At 46.8% G+C, this 14,403-nt stretch overlaps 1 protein-coding gene across 2 annotated transcripts in view; it reads left to right on the top strand.

Moving 5' to 3' along the window:
* Positions 1 to 1,953, top strand: part of LOC132808144 (zinc finger protein 850-like) — a 131,059-nt gene extending 129,106 nt beyond the window's left edge. For both annotated transcript variants that reach the window (XR_009642030.1, XR_009642031.1), the window contains exons 2-3: positions 1,674 to 1,778; positions 1,891 to 1,953. The gene's annotated coding sequence lies outside the window, so the exon portion shown is untranslated. The remainder of the gene's footprint in view (positions 1 to 1,673; positions 1,779 to 1,890) is intronic.
* Positions 1,954 to 14,403: the final 12,450 nt, after the last annotated feature.

Here is a 14,403-nt window from a genome sequence, read left to right as displayed (position 1 = left end):
GGGGTGGGTATAGGGAGAGCTGTGGAACAAGGGTGTGCTGGGGGCAGGGGGATGAAGTGAGGATAGGTGGAGACAGGTAGAAGGTACAATAGACAATAGGTGCAGGAGTCAGCTCTTCTGCCCTTTGAGCCAGCACCACCATTCATTATGATCGTGGCTGATCATCCTCAATCAGTATCCTGTTCCTGCCTTATCCCCATAACCTGGTTGGTGAATGGGAGGAAGGAATCCAGTTGGCAGGGAAGAGTGGAAAGGGCTGGGAAGTGAGTTGGGGGATGGGATGGGAGATTATTTGAAATTGGAGAACTCCGTGTCGAGTCCTCCGGGCTGTGGACTGCTCAGACAAGATGAGGTTTTGTTCCTCCAATTTGTCAGAAGGGGAGTGGGAAGGGGCATTAAAATGGGTGGAGACTGGGAAGTCCGCAAAGCCTCTGCGGACCCGGCTGTGATGCTCGGCAAACCATTCCCCAAGTTTACGCTCGGTCTTCCTGACGTAGAGAAGACCACAACTCGCAAAGCACAGTGGATCGAGCAGTAGGACAGTCGTCGTTTGAGGCACAAGCTCTTCATCAGGAATGATGCGTGGATGTTCAGAGGGGCATCAGCGTCCTTCTGTGCCAGTTGTCAGACAGGTGCAGCAGGCAATGAGCATGGCAAGTGGCATATTAGCAAGAGGAATTAAGTTCAGAAGTGGGAATGTCTTCCAGCAGTTAGGAGGTCATAGAATATATTCAAGGCTGAGTTCATGTGATTTTTATGTGGATGCTTGGGGGGGGGGGGGAAGGCAAAAAAATGGTTGTAAGACCAGTATCCAGTTTTAAGACAGTTCCAGAGTTAGACAACACAGAAACAGACCCTTTAGTACAACTAGTCAATGCTGACTGTGTTCTCAAACTAAACCAGTCCCACCTGACAGTGTTTTGGCCCATATCCCTCCAAACCTTTCCTATTCATGACGTTACTGTACCTGCATCCACCACATCCTCTAGACATTTAGTCCTCACGTGAACTACTCTGTGTGTAAAAAAAAAAATTGTGCCCTTGAAGTCTTTTTAAAATCCTTCTCCTGTCACCGTAAAAATTTGCTCCCTAATCTTGAAACCCCAACCCTAGGGGAAGGACACCCTTTGTTCACCTCATCTCTCCCCTCATGATTTTATAAACGTTGATAAGGTCACATCTCCACTTCCAATGCTCCAGTGATAAAGTCCCAGCCCATCCACCTAGATGAAGGTAGCATCCTGTCCCTCAGGATTCCCTCCAACAATGTGCCCACCACTGATGTCAGGCACACTGATCTATAGTTCCCTGGCTTGTCCTTACCACCCTTCTTAAACAGTGGCACCACGTTAGCCAACCTCCAGTCTTCTGGCACCTCACCTGACATGCACAGTATGCTCTATGGAGATGCTGTTTTTGATGGATTTAAAGTGTCCAAATGCCACAATTTCTCCCCCACTCACTTGACATAACCGTGCAGGCTCCTCGCTATTTGATGTTCATGTTACTTAGAACCCTCATGATCATATCAATCTCAATGAGGTCACCCCTCAACCTCCTGTGCTCCAGTGAAGACAGTCTCAGCTTCTCCTTATAACTCAAACCCTCCAGTCCTGGCAACATCCTGGTAAATCTTTACTGAACTCTCTGTAATAGTATTCTTCCTATTACAGGGCCACCAGAAGCCTTCTCAGTACTCTACAAGTGACTTCACCAACATCCTGTACACCTTCAACATGATGTCCCAACTCCTTTATTCAATGGTGTGAACAATTAAGGTAAGTGTGCTGAATGTTTAACATCAATCTACATTTGTCAATATATCATATCAGTTGCATGACACTGTGACCTTTTGCTCTTAACTCTGCGTCTTATGATCCTGCTCTACAGCTACCCGATGAAGGAGCAGCGCACCGAAAGCTAGTGCTTCCAAATAAATCTGTTGGACTATAACCCACTGTTGTGATTTTTCAACCTTGTCCCACCTAGTCCAACAGCAGCACCTCCACCTCCTTTCTAATGAACACAGCCCATACCTCCCGGTGCTGCCAGTAAACTGCTGATGAAATGACGCAGTGCCTGCACTCCTGAAAAGTTTATAATTTCTAACGAAACCAGCTACTCATTCACTGCTCCATCTGATACACGACTTTGGAAACTTAGTGCAGGAGGCTGCAAGAAATGAGCAGCTTTAAAACAAAAACCACTTGGAGCTTTCAATGAGAGCCTGAGCCCAGCAGTACGTTCTGGTTACCTTTATTGTGGCCCAACATTGTTACAGCTGCAGATGCCCCCAGCAAAAGGGCAGAGAAAGAGTAGCTGTGTTTTAGACAGCTCAACAACAGGGGGAGGTGCAAGGGGCAGGGCAAGGCCAACAGCAGGCCCCCGCACTACGCCTGCGTTGCCTGCACAGTTTACAAAAATCCCTTCCCCCTTCAGAGACTCCCCACAGTGTGGAAGCTGGCCACTCGACCGAAAGACTACACACCGATCCTCCAAAGGGTAACCCACCATGCAATTCCCCTACCCCTATTGCTCAACATTTACCCCAACTAATGCACCTAACCTGCACATCCCTGGGCACTATGGGTATTTCAGTACTGTCAATCCACCTGAACCTGGACAACTCGTATATGCCAACCAGATATCCCAACCCAATCTAGTCCCACCTGCCAGCACGGGGCCCATATCCCCCCAGTTGCCTTTTAAATGTTGCAATTGTGTCAGCCTCCACCACTTCCTCTGGCAGCTCATTCCATACACGTACCACCCTCTAAATGAGAAGGTTGCCCCTTAGGTCTCTTTCATATCTTTCCCCTCTCACCCTAAACCTATGCCCTGTAGTTCTGGACTCTCCCATCCCATAGAAAAGACTTTGTCTATCTATCCTATCCATGCCCCTCATGATTTTATAAACCTCTATAAGGTCACCCCACAGCCTCTGACGCTCCAGGGAAAATAGCCCCAGCCTGTTTTGTCTCTCCCTATAGCTCAAATCCTCCAGTCTTGGCGACATCCTTGTAAATCTTTTTAGATTAGATTACTTAGTGTGGAAACAGGCCCTTCGGCCCAACAAGTCCACACCGACCTGCCGACGCGTATATCACCCAGACCCATACTCCGGGGGTTTGCAAGGACTGCCACAAACACTACGTAGGACAAACAGGAAGAAAGTTAGCCACCAGGATACACGAACACCAGCTAGCCACAAAAAGACACGACCTTCTATCCCTCGTATCCCAACATACGGATGAAAAAAAAACCACCACTTCGACTGGAACAACATCTATCCTGGGACAGGCTAAGCAAAGACATGCCAGAGAATTCTTAGAGGCCTGGCACTCCAGTCACAACACCATAAACAAACACATAGATCTAGATACCATCTATCAACCCCTCAGAAAATGAACAGGAAATGACATCACCACAAACCCCAGGAACCCTATCCAGGCCAAACATATAAATCGAAAGCAGGAGACAACAGCTTCGCTTCATTTGGAGGTCGCCACTGATGACGTTCCCGAGCCAGGTAATGAAACGTCTGGATATCAAACCTACAGCTCAGCGAGCAAACCTACACCCTAATCCTCAACCTGAGCTACAAACCTTGCAAAGTAGAATGTATTTGCAAACATCATGCTGCAAATACAAACCCACCCCCATGGATGATCTATCTCGTGTGTGCATGAGATAGAGAAACAGTCTATTTCCATGCTGTTTATCTCTATTTGATAACCGTTGCTTTATTTCTGTTGGTGTAAATGTTGTTGTAATTCATAGCTGGATCCTCATAGGTGTAAGGGTGACAGAATTCCTCAAGTAGGGCACTGGAAGATTCCTGGGAGACCCCTATTTCTGGTTTACTTCCTCATGAACAAACATTAAGCACGTGTACCTATTTATTTACGATTTTGTTTTATTTTTCTTGTTTGATTCCCTGCTATGACTACACCTTGTATTAGGATAGTTGACCGGCTGGGAGATTGTGGCTTGGGTCTTGATTGAATATTTTATCGTTCCAGAAGTTATAAAAGGCGGGGTCAAAGCTTTAGCAGAAATCCAGCAGAGCTGAGAACAGACCGACATCTTAGTCTGTGGGAACAGGGAGATCAACAGAGGATAGAGAAATCAGGTCCTGAAACCAGACCACCCTGTGATCAGTGCTTTGATTAGAGGCATCCTTCTACATCAGTCAATTCCAGTTGTCAGACAGGTGCAGCAAGGCAAGTGGTATATTAGCAGGCTGAACTGAGATTAGAAGTGGGGATGTCTTCCTGCAGTTAGGGAGTCATTGAATTTATTCAAGGCTGAGTTCATCTGATTTTTGAACAAAGTGTGGATTTTTATATTGTGTGGATGAGGTGTGTTTTTTTGTGGTTTATGTTTTGGATACAGGAAGAGTAGATATTTTTAAAGTGGAAGGCAAGAAAATGGTTTTAAGACCACGTCAGAACAGTTATGGTCAGACAGCACAGAAACAGACCCTTCAGTCCAACTATTCCTTGCTGACTATGTTCTCGAACTAAACTAGTGCCACTTGCCAGTGTTTGGCCCATATACCTCCACACCTTCCCTATTCATGTACTTATCCACATGTCTTTTAAACGTTGCCTCTGAACATGTATCCACCACTTCCTCTTTACATTCACTCAATACATGAAACACTCTGTTATAAACAAACTTTTCCCAATTCTGTCCATTCCATGGATTCATTCTCTTTCCTTTCAGTTGCTGCAAGTCATAAATTGAAGCTCAGAATGAAATAAATGGAAAAGGAGTTGTGAAGAGAGTACCCTACTCACAGATGGTTGACACAGTAAGGAGGGTGGAGTCTGGAGCAAACCCGAAATGTCGATTTTCCTGCTCCTCGGACGCTGCCTGACCTGCAGTACTTTGCCAGCACTATAATCTTGACCCTGATCTCCAGCATCTGCAGTTCTAACTTTCTCCTGTAAGAAATCAGCAGTTTTAAACCAAAAACCTGTTGCAGTTTAAAGCTCTCATTGAGAGTATGAGCTCAGTGTGAAGTTCAGGTAATCTTTATTGTGACCCAACTTTGTTACAGCTTCAGAATCTCCCAGCAGAAAGGTGTAGAAAAAGTAGCAATTTTTTAAAAACAGCTCAAGGTCAAAGTGCAACTCCTCACTTTCTTCATTATTGGTCACCACTGAGTTGTCCCTTTGTAATTGGATCCTTGGTGTAGCCTTAATCTGGAGGAAGTATTGCCTCACTCAGCATTTTCAACCTGTATCCAAGTAAGTTGGATGAGCAGCATAGAGTCAACCAGACTATTGTGGGTCTGGAGTCACGTGTAGGCCAGAGCGGGTAAAGGATGCAGCTGGGATGACTGCTCTAATAACTGCTCAAGTCTTCCCTAAAAAAGAACTGAGTGAATCAGAAGGGGTTTTTTTTCCCACCCCCACCCCACCGACAATAGTTTCACCGTTAGATTCTGAACTCCAGATTTCTGACCAAATTCCAATTCCGCCATCTGTTGTGGGAATCGAACTCGGGAGCCACTGGAACTGGGTTGATAGTCCAGTTGGTAAAGGCACTCGGCCGTCTTTCTTTCAATCCTCCTGCAATGCCACGTGATCCCGCTGGGAGGTCAGCAAGGAGGCGGCCTGGGTAAAGGCCTTCCCGCACTCGGGGCAGCTTAAGGGCCTCTCCCCCATGTGGATCCACTGGTGGGTCTGGAGGTTGGAGGAATCGCTGAAGTCCTTCCTGCAGTCAGGGCAGGGGAATGGCCTCTCCCCAGTGTGACTGCACCAATGAGTCTCCAGGGCAGACGGGAAACAAGCCTTTCCCACAGTTGCCATACTTCCATGGTTTCTCCACGGGGCGGGATTCCTCGGGTTTCTCCATGGCCGAAGCTTCAGCCGCACAAACGCATGTGGAGCTTCTCTCCACCGTGAATTCCTCTTTCCAAACCGTAGAGCTGTTACACGCTCCTCACTCAGTGCACTGCAATGGTCGGGTCTCTCATCCAGTCCCACTGATGCTGAAAACGTACCCAAACAGCTTTGCTCCTCCCAAAATCATAGTTGCAAACTGTTGCGGTCCCGATGGATTGGATTGAATGACTGTCAGACATGGAGGTCAAAGTAAGGACTGCAGACGCTGGAGAGTCAGAGTCAGAAAGTGCGGCGCTGGAAAAGCACAGCAGGTCAGGCAGCATCCGAGGAGCAGGAGAGTCAACGTTTTGGGCATTAGGCCTTCATCTGTTGATTTTGAAACTTCCATCTTTAGATCCTGAAATGTAAAAAGAGATTACAAAAGTCATCACTGTCAGTGCAGGGTAGAAATTCTGAACAAGCAATTCTACTTTCTGCGGAAAGTTCTTTTCTTTTGTTATTTCACAAAATTGAAAGCACCATCCCACTCTCTCTCCCCCTCTGTTCTCACTCTGATCTAACTAATTCCCCTGAAGATGCTGATTCAGGATCTTCCAGGGGCAGAAAAGCAAAAACGTCAAGACTGACATCTCTCTGAATTTTGGATAACTCCACCTGAAAGTTAATATCTTTCACAACATTGGGATACTGCTGAGAGGTGAGGAGGTCTGATTTTGGGAAGCAAAAAAAAATAATGAGTTTGTGCCAATCCCTTCCCTTCACAGAATCCCCAGAGTGTGAAAGCAGGCCACTCAGCCCCACAAATCCATACCGACCCTCTAAAGGGTAACAGACCCACACCTATTGCTCAACTTTTACTCCCTGATTAATGCACCTAACCTGCACACCTCTGGGCACTGTCAATCCATCCTAACCTGGACAAAGTTAAAAATCACACCACCAGGTGAGTGTTCAACAGGTTTATTTGGAATGACTCGCTTTCAGAGCGCTGATCCTTCAGGTGGTTGTGGAGAATAAGATCTTAAGACATAACTTATAGAAAAACATTATCGCGTTCTGCCACCGAAATGATATATTGAACAAACCTGGACTGTCAAGTCTTTTATCTTTTAGACTGGATTGCAGCTATCATTCACATGTAAATCCCAGACCTTCTTGCAAGGCACCTTATCAAGATAACTCGAGGTTTTATAGCAAAATGTGACATCTCAGTTCACATAATGCATTAAAAGGTGTGAGGTCAGAGTCTGTCTGTGTCCCAGTCTTGAGTCAGACTGGTTCTATTTCCAAAGTGTAATTTACAAAATATTACATGGATTGACTGCTTACTGATATTGTATTTTGCTCAAAAAATACACAGTATCTGCAAATACAAATAGAGCCTTATTTCTGAACATCACGACCCTCCACCTCCCCCATGTCTGTCTGTTCTCTAACACGATTCATGGCCCGATCATTATCTGTACAAGTCCTTGTTTTAGCAAAAATGCAACCCCTTGCTTTGATTAAGGCTCTCTCTCACACACATACTCTATCTCTCAGACAGACACACACACACACACACCCCTCAACACACTCTCACACTCGCAGCCTCATACTCCATCACACTTCCCTTTCCCAAGCATGCACACGCACACTTCTGCGCACACACACACAAACTCACATGCACACACTCTCACTCTCTCATGCACACACACACACACACTACTGGCAGAATTATATTTGCAGATACATTCAATTTTGTTCAAAAAGCACACAATCTTCAGGCAGTCAATGCATCTAATATTTTACAAATTCCGACTTTGGAAACAGAACCAGTCTGATTCAAGATTGGAATACTGACAGGTTCAAATCTCACACCTTTAATGCATTGTCTGAGCGGAGATGTCTTTTTTTTTATAAAACCTTAAGTCAACTCAAGAACATTGTTACATATTAATGAACCAAAACCCGCACCCATTCTAAGAGATGAAGACTATCTCAGTTTGTTCAATATATTCTATTAATTGCATGACACTGATCTTTTGATATAAGTTCTGTGTCTTATGATGCTGTTCCATGAGGCGTATGTGTTGATGAGGCAAGATGGTACAGATGAGATGATAGAGAATTTCAGATCACCGAGGAAGGATTGAAAGAGAGAGTTAAGAAGAGCAAAGAGAGGACACAAGCAGTCTTTAGCAAATCGAATAAAGGAGAACCCTAAAGCTTCCCATTGGCATGTGAGGAATAAAAGGATGATTAGGGTAGGAATAGGGCCAGTCAAAGACAGAAGTGGGAAGTGGAGTGTAGACCCTGTAGAGATCGGAGAGGTGCTAAATGAACATTTCTCATCGGTGTTCACTCAGGAAAAGAATGAGGTACGAGATATTAGACTCGAAAGGATCGAGGTTAGTTACACACAGGTGTTATCAATTCGAGAAGGAGTGAAAGTAGACAAGTTCCCTGGGCTGGATGGGATTTATCCGAGGATTCTCTGGGAAGCTAGGGAGGAGATAGCAGAGCCTTTGGCTTTGATATTTGAGTCGTCATTGTCGACGGGTTTAGTACCTGAGGACTGGAGGATTGCAAATGTTGTGCCCTGATTCAAGAGAGGGCATAACTACAAATTGAGGGGTGATAGCTTTAAGACAGATGTCAGATGCAAGTTCTTCACACAGAGCGTGGTAAGGGAGTGGAATGCCCTACCTGCTAAGGTAGTCAACTCAGCCACATTAGAGAGATTTAAACAATCCTTAGATAAGCGCATGGATGATTTTGGGATAGTGTAGAGGAACGAGCTGAGAATAGTTCACAGGTTGGCGCAACATCAAGGGCCGAAAGGCCTGTTCTGAGCTGGATTGTTCTGTGTTCTAAACCTAGTGCAGGAGGCTGAAAGAAATGAGCAGCTTTAAAACAAAAACCTCTTGGAGCTCAAAGCTTTCAATGAGAGTCTGAGCCCAGTGGTAAGTTCAGATAACCTTTATTGCAACCCAACTTTCTTACAGTTTCCGATCTCCCCAGCAAAAAGGCAGAGAAAAAGTAGTTGTTTCTTGAACAGCTCAAGGTGAAAGTGCACACACCACATCTCCCCTGTTTCCTCACCCACCCCCCCACCTCACTGTCTTTACTATTGGTCAGCACCAAGTTGTCCCTTTGTAACTGGATCCTTAGTACAGCCGTAACCCGGAGGAAGTATTGCCTCACTCAGCAATTTCAACCCATACCCTGTCTCCAAGTAAGTTTCTCCCCGCTCCTTTGCCAGTGGGGGGAGGGCAGTGTAGAGTCAACCAGACTGCTGTGGGTCTGGAGTCACGTGTAGGCCAGACCAGGTAAAGGATGCAGCTGGAACGACTGAGTGTATCCTTTCCCACAATGGCGATTCCCTTCCCTAACACAAGAGAGAGGGAATCAGATGGGGGTTTTCTCCCCCCGCACCACCCCCTCCCTGAAACAGTCTCATCGTTAGATTCCGAACTCCACATTTCTGACCGAATACCAATTCTGCATCTGTCATGGGGGGATTCAAACCCGGGAGTCCCCGGAACCGGGTTGATAGTCCAATCGATAATGGTACTCGGCCGTCACTCCTTCAATCCCCTTGCAACGGCACGTGAACTCGCTGGTGGCTCCGCAGGTTGGTGGAGTAGGTGAAGCCCTTCCCGCACTGAGAGCAGATGAACGGCCTCTCCCCGGTGTGGATCCGCTGGTGGCTCCGCAGGTGGGAGGATGTGCTGAAGGCCTTCCCGCACTGAGAGCAGGTGTATGGTCTCTCCCCGGTGTGGATACTGTTAGGACGGGGGTCCTGTCCTTGCGTGTTCGTTTAGGAGGAGAGACCACAGACGCTCAATTGTTTGGCTCAAACAGGCTTTAATGCAGAATCGTAGCTGATAGTGAATCACCATGCATTCACTGGAGAAGGCGCGCGTTCTGCCATCCCCTTACAAAATCGCCCTTGATATACTTTTCTAAGCAAAGCTACGTGATCTCTCGCACACAAAGCGTTTCTTGTGACAGGGCCCGTTTGGCCTTGGCAGCTATCCACGAGACGGTCTCAGTCTCGTAAACAACAGTCCAGCCGCCTGTTATTGAGTTCGTATGGCCTTGGCAGCTGCGCTGAGCAGAGCCTGCCATTGCGCTCGCCTGGCCTTGGTAGTTTCAGTCTCGTAAACAGCAGTCCAGCTGCACAGGCAGTTTCGGTCAGCAGTCCAAACAACAGCTCCGCAGCGCCCCCCGATTCCCCAAGCAGCAACTACAGTTCTACCCTCCCTAGGCCTATATCCATCCCAACATTCCCTCCCTTGGCCTCTACTGAGGCCACATCAACCCATACCGCTACAAACGCAATGTCGCGCGGCAACCGGCGCCAGGTGTGTCGGCGGATGCCCCACCAAATATCCCTTTGGCTTCTCCGAACACATTATGTTGACCCGACTGACCGGTTCTAGGGAAACATTGGGTCAGGGTGAAGTGGTCACTAAGCAGCATACTGTTACAAAACAAGTAACAAACAAAAATTAACAATTGGTAGGCAATTCTAGATTTTTTTTTAAAAAAAACTACAAGAAAGGTCTCATAAGTAGATCTCAAGATTAACAAAAGTTAGGATGAGTGTAGAATGAAGGTCTGTTGTCCAAAGAACACCTAATTATACAACTACTCATTAAAATCGGTCGTATTATACCATGACATCTTGAAATAAATTTTCAAACTACTGACATCGTGTCAAATCTTTTGTAATAGGATTCAATGAGCTTTCCCTCCTTCCCAAAGGTTTGTTGTTAAGTCGGTTCTGGAAGATGCCACAAAACTGGCATTTTCCTTTGTCAAAAATACTGTGAATACAATGTACTGAGTGCACGATTTTCCTTCTATCAAGCTGCTTTGCCAGCCAGAAACTTGACCAGATTCTCGGTACGGATGCAAAAGCCAGGGATCTGCTAAAGCCACAGGCCACTGTTCTGAGGGCCAATGCATGACTGTGCCTATCTTAGGTTGTTCCTCGCTCGAGGAATCTTACCCGTCACTGGCTAACCAGTTATCTTTACTGACCAACAAAAACCCACATCCACTTCACAGCTACTGGCTTATTACTGTGATCAGTGGCTTTTGAGACCAATCAAAACATTTTAGGAATACAAGATGTTGGCTCGGAATCTTTTGGGTAAACAATAGTTTCTTGAGTCTTGAGGCATATAGCACTTCACAATCTCTAACTGCAGCATAAAAAGCACAAATTTACCTGTTGCCAATTTGAACGGGAAAAATATACAACTAGGGGGTCCTTGGACCACAGCCCTCACATTCTGAGGCCCTGAAGGAGAAGGATTAGAAATGAGAAACACAGTTATAAAGCAAAATCATATATTGTCCCACGTTTCTCTCTCAGGCATAGCTCCTCCATTCCCTCTGGTTTCGATCCCGTAATCTTTCCTTGGGGTGCCCCCATCACAGGCTCCTCCAGCACCGCTGCCTGGTATGCGGGCGGGGGGTCATCCTTTCCCGTCAGGGCACGGTCAATCTTTCGTGTCACAAGCGTCCTGATACATGGTATACAACAACAACCACAGGTAATAAAGATAGCAACAGAGATGCATAAACCAAGGGCCAGCTGTCCCAGCACAGTTCCCCATCTACCGAATGTGCTATTCAGCCCATCTATGACTGGGTTTTTAACCCCCGACTGTTGCTTCAGTTCAGTGGCTAGGGCTCGGAGTTTTATCAAGGTCTTGGTGAGCTTGCCATCCGGGCCTGTGTTGTTTGTTATCGCGGTACAGCACGTTTCTCCAAACAGAGCACAGACCCCCCTTTTCTCGGCCAGTAACATGTCCAGGGCCATCCTATTCTGCAGGGTCATAAGGGAAGTCTGAGCAAGTTGCTCGTGGATCGCGTCAACCGCATCTCGGGTTAAGTTGGCAAGCCTTTGGACATTATAATGGATGAGATCGATTCTATTTGTGTGCTTATTTATCGTGACGGGGAAGATGGCCACAAAAAGGGGAAAGCTGTCAAAGCCGAAGGCCACCTCGTCTATTAGTTTATACTCATCAGGGATGTTTCTGGCCTGACCGATTACATCGATCCAGACCCCATGAGGGTTCTTTAAATCCACTATTGGGTTGATGTTTTGCCTATGTCGGGCATGGGGATCGAGTCCCCGGGGCGGCTTCTGGAAGGTGTAATCACCAGGGGCTCGTGGGGACATAAAGAGCGGGGATTCAGAGTTACTAGGACACAACTCCCTTGCCAATTTAGAGGCAACCAATTGTACAGGATCCTACCTCCGCAGTACCACCACAGGTCCGCTCGGCTCACCGTTAATTCGGCTGCTTCACTCTTCGTGAGGAAACGGGTTCTGTTGCAGCTGGCTTTGTCAATTGTACCAACTTGATATCCTCAGGTAAGCGATCTTGTGTGGGGTCGGAGTCCAATACCACCGTCGCTCCGCATGGGTCCTTTGATACCTGTATGGAGAATCTTACAACAGGGCAAAAACCTATCCACATCAGGATCCAGCTACTGCCCCTCATTTCCAGCCTCCCATTCAGAAAAAGACCTGTTTCTTCTTACTCTTTTCCCACTTGCCAACCAGTTTTATATCCACCTCAAACTAGATCTATTCCTACATTCTTGAACTTTACGCATTAATCCCTTATTGAGACTTTTAACAAAGTCTTCTGAAATTCCAAATAAACCACCTCCACTGGCTCCCTTTCAGTAACTCTATTATTTACATCCTCAAAACATTCCAGTAAATTTGTCAAGCTTGACTTCCCTTTCATAAATCTATGCTGACTGTCTCCAATTCTGCTAATGGTTTCCAAATGCTCAGCTATTCCAGCTATGGATGATCCATTTACTCTGTAATCCCATGTATTTTAGGACACAGATAGAAGAGTACAGCACAGAAGATTTCCCTCCTTGCTGATCAAGAATCTATATTTAACACCACATTTTTGCAGAACAGTTCCAAAGATTCCCAATTCTCCATAAGGAAGAAAAAATTGTTCTAATCTGTGGCCTCTGAAACAGAGACTCCTAATTTAAGATTATCCCACCAGATGAAACTTCAAACCACTCAACATCTTAAGTTTCGATTAATAACCACTCACTCTGCAAAGCTCCTGCAGATACAAACAAAGCCTGTTCTCAAAAGACAACCCATCCCTTCCAAATGCTCTCTGAACACATACACCCGTTCTTAAATAGAGGTGCCTAACATTGTGCCGTGTTCCAGATATGGTCTCCATAAATGCCCTCTTTTACTGAAGCATAGTCTCTTAACTTATGGGATTTAACTCCCCTCACAATAAGGAATAACATTCCAATAGCTGGACTCACTTTCTTCTAATACATTTTGATCCTTTAGCCCTAAGTCCTTCTTGAAAAACATTCAATGTTTTAGACTCAACCACCTTCTGTGGCCAAATCAAATTCATTTGGGTTGGAGAGAATCGGAAAGCAGTAAAAAATGAGGTCTGCAGATGCTGGAGATCACAGCTGCAAATGTGTTGCTGGTCAAAGCACAGCAGGCCAGGCAGCATCTCAGGAATAGAGAATTCCCTCCCCTCCCCTATCAGCGTTCCGCAAGGACCACTCCCTTCGTGACTCCCTCGTCAGATCCACACCCCCCACCAACCCAACCTCCACTCCCGGCACCTTCCCCTGCAACCGCAGGAAATGTAAAACTTGCGCCCACACCTCCACACTCACTTCCCTCCAAGGCCCCAAGGGATCCTTCCATATCCGCCACAAGTTCACCTGTACCTCCACACACATCATCTATTGCATCCGCTGCACCCGATGTGGCCTCCTCTATATTGGTGAGACAGGCCGCTTACTTGCGGAACGCTTCAGAGAACACCTCCGGGCCGCCCGAACCAACCAACCCAATCACCCCGTGGCTCAACACTTTAACTCTCCCTCCCACTCCACCGAGGACATGCAGGTCCTTGGACTCCTCCACCGGCAGAACACAACTACACGACGGCTGGAGGAGGAGCGCCTCATCTTCCGCCTGGGAACCCTCCAACCACAAGGTATGAATTCAGATTTCTCCAGTTTCCTCATTTCCCCTCCCCCCACCTTGTCTCAGTCAGTTCCCTCAACTCAGCACCGCCCTCCTAACCTGCAATCCTCTTCCTGACCTCTCCGCCCCCACCCCACTCCGGCCTATCACCCTCACCTTGACCTCCTTCCACCTATCCCACCTCCATCGCCCCTCCCCCGAGTCCCTCCTCCCTACCTTTTATCTTAGCCTGCTTGGCTCTGTCTCTCTTATTCCTGATGAAGGGCTTACGCTCGAAACGTCGAATTCTCTATTCCTGAGATGCTGCCTGGCCTGCGAGGATCGGAAAGCAGACAAGAACTAACTCAAACGTTAACTACTGGAAGCTTTAGATGTAACAGGCGCTTCCTTACCTTAGAAAGTTTCGGCCGAAAGTTGTCTGCCAACCGATCTGCCAACTTGTTGTCTCTTCCCTCCCTGAGTCGGGGTCACCAGAATGTTAAGACGGGAGTCCCGTCCTCGCGTGTTCGTTTAGGAGGAGAGACCATAGACGCTCAATCG

Source organism: Hemiscyllium ocellatum (genome assembly GCF_020745735.1).
Source record: "Hemiscyllium ocellatum isolate sHemOce1 chromosome 27 unlocalized genomic scaffold, sHemOce1.pat.X.cur. SUPER_27_unloc_33, whole genome shotgun sequence".
Taxonomy (NCBI): Eukaryota; Metazoa; Chordata; class Chondrichthyes; order Orectolobiformes; family Hemiscylliidae; genus Hemiscyllium; species Hemiscyllium ocellatum.
This window is presented reverse-complemented; position numbering and strand designations above follow the sequence as displayed.